The sequence below is a fragment of the Rana temporaria genome, chromosome 8, assembly GCF_905171775.1.
Source record: "Rana temporaria chromosome 8, aRanTem1.1, whole genome shotgun sequence".
Classification (NCBI taxonomy): domain Eukaryota; kingdom Metazoa; phylum Chordata; class Amphibia; order Anura; family Ranidae; genus Rana; species Rana temporaria.
The window spans coordinates 2270616-2281573 of record NC_053496.1 but is presented as its reverse complement, the minus strand read 5'-3'; the positions used below and the strand labels follow the sequence as shown (position 1 = coordinate 2281573).

At 46.9% G+C, this 10958-nt stretch overlaps 1 non-coding gene across 1 annotated transcript; it reads left to right on the top strand.

Moving 5' to 3' along the window:
• Positions 1–10886: 10886 nt before the first annotated feature.
• TRNAR-UCU lies at positions 10887–10958 on the top strand. Its single transcript has one exon. It is a non-coding gene; the product is annotated as a tRNA-Arg (tRNA).

Below are 10958 nucleotides of genomic sequence, written 5' to 3'. Positions count from 1 at the left end.
CTGGTACGGCGTCATCCTAGAACTGGTACGGCGTCATCCTACAACTGGTACGGCGTCATCCTATAACTGGTACGGAGTCATCCTATAACTGGTGCGGCGTCATCCTATAACTGGTGCGGCGTCATCCTATAACTGGTGCGGCGTCATCCTATAACTGGTGCGGAGTCATCCTATAACTGGTGCGGCGTCATCCTATAACTGGTGCGGCGTCATCCTATAACTGGTACGGAGTCATCCTATAACTGGTGCGGCGTCATCCTATAACTGGTGCGCAGTCATCCTATAACTGGTACGGCGTCATCCTATAACTGGTGCGCAGTCATCCTATAACTGGTACAGCGTCATCCTATAACTTGTACGGCGTCATCCTATAACTGGTGCGGCGTCATCCTATAACTGGTGCGGCGTCATCCTATAACTGGTACGGCGTCATCCTATAACTGGTACGGCGTCATCCTATAACTGGTGCGGTGTCATCCTATAACTGGTGCGGCGTCATCCTAGAACTGGTGAGGTGTCATCCTATAACTGGTGCGGAGTCATCCTATAACTGGTGCGGAGTCATCCTATAACTGGTGCGGCGTCATCCTATAACTGGTGCGGCGTCATCCTATAACTGGTGCGGTGTCATCCTATAACTGGTGCGGCGTCATCCTATAACTGGTGCGGCGTCATCCTATAACTGGTGCGGCGTCATCCTATAACTGGTACGGCGTCATCCTATAACTGGTGCGGAGTCATCCTATAACTGGTGCGGTGTCATCCTATAACTGGTGCGGCGTCATCCTATAACTGGTGCGGCGTCATCCTATAACTGGTGCGGCGTCATCCTATAACTGGTGCGGTGTCATCCTATAACTGGTGCGGCGTCATCCTATAACTGGTGCGGCGTCATCCTATAACTGGTGCGGCGTCATCCTATAACTGGTGCGGTGTCATCCTATAACTGGTACGGCGTCATCCTATAACTGGTACGGCGTCATCCTATAACTGGTACGGCGTGATCCTATAACTGGTACGGCGTCATCCTATAACTGGTGCGGCGTCATCCTATAACTGGTACGGCGTCATCCTATAACTGGTACGGCGTCATCCTATAACTGGTACGGCGTCATCCTATAACTGGTACGGCGTCATCCTATAACTGGTACGGCGTCATCCTATAACTGGTGCGGAGTCATCCTATAACTGGTGCGGTGTCATCCTATAACTGGTGCGGCGTGATCCTATAACTGGTGCGGCGTCATCCTATAACTGGTGCGGCGTCATCCTTTAACTGGTGCGGAGTCATCCTATAACTGGTGCGGCGTCATCCTATAACTGGTGCGGAGTCATCCTATAACTGGTGCGGTGTCATCCTATAACTGGTGCGGCGTCATCCTATAACTGGTGCGGCGTCATCCTATAACTGGTGCGGTGTCATCCTATAACTGGTGCGGCGTCATCCTATAACTGGTGCGGCGTCATCCTATAACTGGTGCGGCGTCATCCTATAACTGGTGCGGCGTCATCCTATAACTGGTGCGGCGTCATCCTACAACTGGCGCGACGTCATCCTACAACTGGTGTGCAGTCATCCTATAACTGGTACGGCGTCATCCTATAACTGCTGCGGCGTCATCCTATAACTGGTACGGCGTCATCCTATAACTGGTGCGGCGTCATCCTATAACTGGTGCGGCGTCATCCTATAACTGGTGCGGAGTCATCCTATAACTGGTGCGGCGTCATCCTATAACTCGTGCGGAGTCATCCTATAACTGGTGCGGCGTCATCCTATAACTCGTGCGGAGTCATCCTATAACTGGTGCAGTGTCATCCTATAACTGGTACGGTGTCATCCTATAACTGGTGCGGCGTCATCCTATAACTGGTGCGGTGTCATCCTATAACTGGTACGGTGTCATCCTATAACTGGTGCGGAGTCATCCTATAACTGGTGCGGCGTCATCCTATAACTGGTACGGCGTCATCCTATAACTGGTGCGGCGTCATCCTATAACTGGTGCGGCGTCATCCTATAACTCGTGCGGCGTCATCCTATAACTGGTGAGGCGTCATCCTATAACTGGTACGGCGTCATCCTATAACTGGTGCGGCGTCATCCTATAACTGGTGCGGCGTCATCCTATAACTGGTGCGGCGTCATCCTATAACTGGTGCGCAGTCATCCTATAACTGGTGCGCAGTCATCCTATAACTGGTGCGGAGTCATCCTATAACTGGTGCGGCGTCATCCTATAACTGGTGCGGCGTCATCCTATAACTGGTACGGCGTCATCCTAGAACTGGTGAGGTGTCATCCTATAACTGGTGCGCAGTCATCCTATAACTGGTGCGGCGTCATCCTATAACTGGTACGGCGGTGATCGGGGACACTGACTGGTGACAGGATGTAAACAAAAAGAAAAATTAAAAGTCAATTTTTTTTTGTTCATTTCTTTTTTTATCTCTGCATACTGTAACCATAGTAACCATAGTAACACCATACTACTCTGTGGAGATGATCAGGATCTTTTAATTTTATTTTACACCTTATGATTATCTAATAAAAATAACAAAATAGAACATAAATAAATATATATTTACAAGTCATTACATCCACGTTGTATATAGACAAAGAAAACGTCAGACCTATAACATCTGCATCTAGAAAACAATCAATCTGGGAAATATATATCCTTTTATTTTATTTATTTTATTATATTTTGTTAATTTTATTAGATAATCATAAGGTTTAAAAAAAAAAAAAAAAAAATCCGGATCACCTACTGAGAGTAGTATGGTGTTACTATGGTAACGCTGTATTAAATTCAGTGTGCAAAAAAAAAAAAGGTAATAAAGAAAAACAAATATTGAATTTTTTTTTAATCACCGTAATTAATTTTACCATTATTAGTTAATAATTACAATGATATTATTGTTTCCTTTTTTTTAATTATTATTTTTAATATTGTCATCAATATATGCTTTTTTTTTGGTGCTACGATTATTATAAATCATTATTTAATTAATAATCGTATTTTTATTGGTAATATTCTTCTTATTATTACTGATATTATTAGTGTATTCATATTTACAATAATAATAACATCATTCATATTAAATTATAATAAAACAAATCAAACATACAGAATTATTACATTTTATAATATTACACTAATATAAAATACGGGATTATCTCTGAATAACGATAAGGAATTTATTGAGATAAAATAATATCTAATAATGAAAGGAATTGATCGGATTGATCGGCTGCAAGGGAGACCAATGATTGTTTACAGACGCAGACACAATTTTCTCAGTGCTGGTCATGTGACCTGCAGTGTAAAAATAGAAGCACACAGAGAGAAAACAAACATTCTGTTACCATGGTAACCTGCACTGTGAACATAGAGCTATGTGATGTCACAGCTGTGGAAGCAAATAAATAGCCTGCAGGGGGAGGAGCTGTCAGTTGACAATAGGTCTTCACAGCAGAAGCATCTCTCTTGCAGAGCTCCTGACTGATTGATTTGTATTTCATCACATTATCTCCAGTGATTGGAATTCAGAGTCTATTGATTGATTGGCATTAATTGTCTGATCGTCTATTACTAGTACTTGGCATTTCCTGCCAGTTATTTTCTACAAGCAAAAATGAGGAACCAAATCCTCGTTATGATTGTTTCACTGTTGCTCTCTTTGGGAGGACAGAGATATACCATCATCCAATCCCCAGAGGTCCACATGGATCAGGAGGGGCCCTCAAATGTCATCCGAGGGCCCCCAGAGGAGGGGATTGTGCAAACACAGCAGCCAGCGAAGATTCCGCTGATTTTTAAAATTCTTTATCCATGGGCTGTCCCCAGAGATGTCATCAGTGGGGCCCCAGAGATCCCAATGGAGGAGGAGAAGGGGCCAACAAATGTCATCAGAGGGGCCCCAGAGACCCCAATGGAGCAGGAGGAGCCCACAAATGTCATCAGAGGGCCCCCAGAGGAGCTGATTGTGGAAACTCTACAACAGCCAGCAAAGATTCCGCAGATTTTTAGGATCCTGTATCCATGGGCTGTCCCCAGAGATGTCATCAGAAGGGACCCAGAGACCCGCATGGAGCAGGAGGGGCCCACAAATGTCATCAGAGGGCCCCCAGAGGAGCTGATTGTGGAAACTCCACAACAGCCAGCGAAGATTCCGCTGATTTTTAGGATCCTGTATCCATGGGCTGTCCCCAGAGATGTCATCAGAAGGGGCCCAGAGACCCGCATGGAGCAGGAGGGGCCCACAAATGTCATCAGAGGGCCCCCAGAGGAGCTGATTGTGGAAACTCCACAACAGCCAGCGAAGATTCCGCTGATTTTTAGGATCCTGTATCCATGGGCTGTCCCCAGAGATGTCATCAGAAGGGCCCCAGAGACCCCAATGGAGAAGGAGGAGCCCACAAATGTCATCAGAGGGACCCCAGAGGAGGATGTCATCAGAGGGACCCCAGAGACCCGCATGGAGCAGGAGGGGCCCACAAATGTCATCAGAGGGACCCCAGAGACCAGCATGGAGGAGGAGAACATGAAGAGGACGGAGCAGCCAGTGGAGGAAACATTGAGAGGAAATGAAAATGACCCTCTAGAACCCATCAGCTGGTTTTTATTCCTGACCCGTCCTCCAGTCTGGTTTAGCTTGGCAGTCCTGATAACGTTTCTGATTCTGAAATACATCCTGCGCCAATATCACCTGGCCAGAATATTAGGACGTTTTATGATGTTCCAGGAGCTGATTGGATTGATTTATTTACTGATCGATATCTGGAACAGACGGGGGCCAGTCTTTGAGAACATAATCCTACCCCTCTATATAAATGCGGGTGATTGGGACCAGCGGGTGGTCACCGGGCTCTGGTCAGTCTGGTCTAAGGGGTGGGTGGCCCTAGACAACACAGTCCCACCCGTCCTTATTAATATTGTTACTGAGCACCGGTCAGAATGCTGTCTGGGGGTTATCACCATGCTGGTGGTGCTGCTCCTAATATGTTTCAAGCCATTCTACCGACTGCGCCGACCAACAAGTAGCAACATCACCCCACCACCGAGTGACGCCATTTCCCCAACAAGTGACGTCATCTTACCAGAAAGTGATGACACCATTCCACCACCAAGTGACGTCATTATACCAGCAAGTGATGACACCATTCCACCACCAAGTGATGTCATTATACCAGAAAATGATGACACCATTCCACCAACAAGTGACGTCATTATACCAGCAAGTGATGACACCATTCCACCAACAAGTGACGTCATTATACCAGCAAGTGATGACACCATTCCACCAACAAGTGACGTCATTATACCAGCAAGTGATGACACCATTCCACCAACAAGTGACGTCATTATACCAGAAAATTATGACACCATTCCACCAACAAGTGACATCATTATACCAGCAAGTGATGACACCATTCCACCAACAAGTGACGTCATTATACCAGCAAGTGATGACACCATTTCACCAACAAGTGATGTCATTATTCCAGAAAATGATGACACCATTCCACCAACAAGTGACGTCATTATACCAGCAAGTGATGACACCATTCCACCAACAAGTGACGTCATTATACCAGCAAGTGATGACACCATTCCACCAACAAGTGACGTCATTATACCAGCAAGTGATGACACCATTTCACCAACAAGTGACGTCATTATACCAGCAAGTGATGACACCATTTCACCAACAAGTGACGTCATTATACCAGCAAGTGATGACACCATTCCACCAACAAGTGACGTCATTATACCAGCAAGTGATGACACCATTTCACCAACAAGTGACGTCATTATACCAGCAAGTGATGACACCATTCCACCAACAAGTGACGTCATTATACCAGAAAGTGATGACACCATTTCACCAACAAGTGACGTCATTATACCAGAAAGTGATGACACCATTCCACCAACAAGTGACGTCATTATACCAGAAAATGATGACACCATTCCACCAACAAGTGACGTCATTATACCAGCAAGTGATGACACCATTCCACCAACAAGTGACGTCATTATACCAGCAAGTGATGACACCATTCCACCAACAAGTGACGTCATTATACCAGCAAGTGATGACACCATTTCACCAACAAGTGACGTCATTATACCAGCAAGTGATGACACCATTCCACCAACAAGTGACGTCATTATACCAGCAAGTGATGACACCATTTCACCAACAAGTGACGTCATTATACCAGCAAGTGATGACACCATTCCACCAACAAGTGACGTCATTATACCAGCAAGTGATGACACCATTTCACCAACAAGTGACGTCATTGTACCAGCAAGTGATGACACCATTCCACCAACAAGTGACGTCATTGTACCAGCAAGTGATGACACCATTTCACCAACAAGTGACGTCATTATACCAGCAAGTGATGACACCATTCCACCAACAAGTGACGTCATTGTACCAGCAAGTGATGACACCATTTCACCAACAAGTGACGTCATTATACCAGCAAGTGATGACACCATTTCACCAACAAGTGACGTCATTATACCAGCAAGTGATGACACCATTTCACCAACAAGTGAAAATGCAGCGAGCGCCATGGAGGAGACGGCCTTTCCCATTCAAGGCGTCGCACCTCCTCAGGATTACCTACGTGCCCCTCTACGCCGGCAAATGAAGAGATGTAGACATGCAATAGCGGTCAGTCAGAAAACGTTTTTCCTAGGGATCACAGCAACGACATCCCACAGAATGGTGGTCTCCACTCACTACTGAGTTCCCTTATGTCACCAGTGACCGATGACATCTATATACTCAGAAATATCTTCCCACAAAAGAGTGACATCACCCCTCCGAGTGATGTCATCATTCAACCACCAAGCAAAAATGCAGCGAGTGCCATGGAGGAGACGGACTTTCCCATTCCCAGCGTCGCACATCGTAGGAAAAATGTGGACAGCTCTATGGAAGAGACTGACGTTCCCGTTTCCAGAGCCACACCTCCTCGAGCTTCCCTTCGTGCTAGGCTAAACCAGCGTATAGAGAAGCTCAAATCAAAAACGGTGGGCGGGCACAGGAGAATCTTCCCACAAAAGAGTGACATCACCCCACCGCGTGATGTCATCATTCCACCAACAAGCGAAAATGCAGCGAGCGCCACAGAGGAGACTGACTTTGCATTTTACCGCGTCACATGGCGTAGGAAAAATGTGGACAGAGCTATGAAGGAGACGGCCTTTCCCATTCCCAGCGTCGCACCTCCTAGGGATCACAGCAACGACATCCCACAGAATGGTGGTCTCCTCCCACTACCGAGTTCCCTTATGTCACCAGTGACCGATGACATCAATATGCTATTGGATTCCGTCATTGGCCAACAAAGGGCAACACTGGCTGTTGATCCCAATGTTGAAACTCGTAGTAATCAGACCCGTCTTCACCTACGGCAATTATTCCAGCTAGTGAAGAAGCGAAGGGCAACCAAGGAGGACCGCCATTAAACCGGATCTTTACTTTTCATAGCAGGCGTAGTTATTTTGTTATTGTAGTGCAGTCTGAGGGACCCTCCCAGGGACCGGCTGTACCAACACAGGTCCCTACACTGGTGGCGGCTGCCACTCCAGTAACCGGAGGCTCCTCCCATCAGCCCTCCATTTACCTTTCTGCAGCTTCTGCAGTAGCTTTAAGGTTCATCAAAAATACATTCTAAAGAGAAAGGTAGAACAAAGGGGGAGGGGGAGCATGGAAGAGGAAGAGAGGGAGGAAAGGAGAGGGGGTGTGAAAGGGGAGGTTGGAGGAAAGAAGGGGAGCAAGGGTTTGGGGGAACCCCCACACCCCTTCCTTTTCCCCAACCCCCCTTTCCCTCCCCTCCTCCATTCCTCCCTCTCTTCCTCTTCCATACTCCCCTCCCCCTTGATCTACCTTTCTCTTTAGAATGTGACATTTTTGATTAACCTTAAAGCTTAATGTCTACATTTCCACTCTTGGCAACTCTTGGATATGAGGCGGCTTTTGGAGGACTCGGTTCGATTCCCCCCCGGGCCTAGCAGGCCGTTTACCACCAACATCTCAGTCACTTTTCTACAGGTGATTGATTATGTTTGATCAATGTATTGGCTATGGCTATAAGGAGAGGTTGGAGGCCGGTATGTTTTTAAGGTGTGTGTTGGACCGGCTATGAGGAGGTTGGAGGCCGGTATGGGAGGAGTCTTTCCAGCTTTATCTGCTGGAGAAATGAGAACTCTTCCCACCAGTGAGGTCCTTCATGGAGAAGTCCCAGGCCTCACTCACACGGGGTGTATGAATCTGTACCCTGTATGGGGGCTGTGCTTACCCCAAAGAGGACATCCATGTGGGTGCAGTTGCGCGGACGCACCCTGGGTGCGTTCGGGGCCGTGCATCGGCACCCACACAGATGTCACATTGGGAACAGCCGCTGCACCCCAGATGACAGCAATGGGACTGCCTACAGGCCCGGGGGGAACCGAACCGAGTCCTCCAAAAGCCGCCTCATATCCAAGAGTTGCCAAGAGTGGAAATGTAGACATTAAGCTTTAAGGTTAATCAAAAATACATTCTAAAGGGAAAGGTAGAACAAAGGGGGAGGGGGAGCATGGAAGAGGAGAGGGAGGAAAGGAGAGGGGGTGGGAAAGGGGAGGTTGGAGGAAAGAAGAGGAGCGAGGGTTTGGGGGAACCCCCACACCCCTTCCTTTTCCCCAACCCCCCTTTCCCTCCCCTCCTCCTTTCCTCCCTCCCTTCCTCTTCCATACTCCCCTCCCCCCTTGATCTACCTTTCCCTTTAGAATGTGACATTTTTGATTAACCTTAAAGCTTAATGTCTACATTTCCACTCTTGGCAACTCTTGGATATGAGGCGGCTTTTGGAGGACTCGGTTCCCCCCGGGCCTAGCAGGCCGTTTACCACCAACATCTCAGTCACTTTTTTACAGGTGATTGATTATGTTTGATCAATGTATTGGCTATGGCTATAAGGAGAGGTTGGAGGCCGGTATGTTTTTAAGGGGTGTGTTGGACCGGCTATGAGGAGGTTGGAGGCCAGGCCCGCTGATAGAAATCATGGGGCCCCGTACAGCCTACCTGACGGGGCCCCCTTCAGCTCCACCCCTGGTCCCGCCTTTAGCTCCACCCCTGGCCCCGCCTTGAAACTGTCTCTGCAGCACGTTACGGGATTGGCGGCATTGGTAGGCACCTGGAGCAGAGAACCGGGGGGGGGGGGCTGCCGTCTGAAATTGAAATTGAGAAGCGTTAGGGGGGGCTGCCGCGAATTGAGAAGCGGAGGGGGGCCCTTTACAAATTATTAATAAAAATGAAAAATGAAAAAATAAAAATAAAAAAAATATATAAAATAAATAAATAAACATTTATATAAAAAAAAAAGGGGGGGGGGTTGCCATCCAGGGCCCTGGGGACCTCTGGGCCCTTTAATTAAAAAAAAAAAAAAAACATTTATAAAAAAAAAAAAAAAGGGGGTTTGCCACATGGAGACCTCATGAGCCCTTTAATATATATATATAAGGAATAAAAAGAAAAAAAAATGAAATAAAATAATATGAAAAAAAAAAGAATTTATAAAAAAAGGGGGATTGCCATCCGGGGCCCTGGGGACCTTTAATAATAATATATATATATATGAAATAAAAAAATATATAAAAATGTATTTATTTTTTTATAAAAAAAAGGGGTGTTTTCATCCCGGGCCCTGGGGACCCCCGTACCCCTAAGAAAAAAAAAATTGTCCCTTTAATAAAATATAAAAATATATATATATTAGAAAAAATATATATTTTTTATATAAAAAAAAAAAAAAAAAGGGTGGTTGCCATCCGGGGCCCTGGGGGCCTTCGGACCCCTGGGGACCCCCGGACCTCTAAATAAAAAAATAAAAAAATGGCCCTTTAATAAAAATTAAAATAAAAATATATTAAAAAAAATATATATATTTTTTATAAAAAATAAATAAAAAAAAGGGGAGTTGTCATCTGGCACCTTGTGGGCCTCCGGGCCCCTGGGGACCTCCGGACCCCTAAAAAAAAAAAAAAACAGGGCCAGTTGTACTGGCTTATCAGCGGCCCTGTTGGAGGCCGATATGTTTTTAAGGTGTGGTTTGGACCGGCTATGGGGAGGTTGGAGGCCGGTATGGGAGGAGTCTTTCCAGCTTTCTTTGCTGGAGAAATGAGAACTCTTCCCACCAGTGAGGTCCTTCATGGAGAAGTCCCAGGCCTCACTCACACGGGGGGTATGAATCTGTACCCTGTATGGGGGCTGCACTTACCCCAAAGAGGACATCCATGTGGGTGCAGTTGCGCGGGCGCACCCTGGGTGCGTTCGGGGCCGTGCACCGGCACCCACACAGATGTCACATTGGGAACAGCCGCTGCACCCCAGATGACAGCAATGGGACTGCCTACACGGGATGCTGGGAACACCTGTGCATCCCCATTGCGGTACACACGGCCCTCCCATGGGGTACGGATTATTACCCCCCCTGTGAATGAGGCCTAAGTGTGAATAGAATATTTACCCCCATTGTGTTGGTAATTTGGGGACCACTGTACCCCTCTTTATTGTTATTTGGGGTGTTTTATTATAGGAGTGTTATAGATTGTAGATTAGGAGAAGTTTGGATTTCTTCTGGAGGAGTTTTGAGTGGACATCACTGATGTACCCCGCTCAGCGGGGGCGGGCCTTAGAGAACAGAGGCCGCATATGGGCAGCACAGAGGCTTAGTGGTGAGCCTTGCAGCACTGGGGTCCTTGGTTCACATCCTGACCAGGACACTATCTGCATGGAGTTTGCATGTTCTCCCTGTGCTTGCGTGGGTTTCCTCCGGGTTCTCCGGTTTCCTCCCACACTAAAGACATGCTACCTTTGCGTTGGTGGTGCAGTGGTTAGCACAGCTGCTTTCTAAGCAGAAGACCCGGGTTCGATTCCCGGCCAATGCC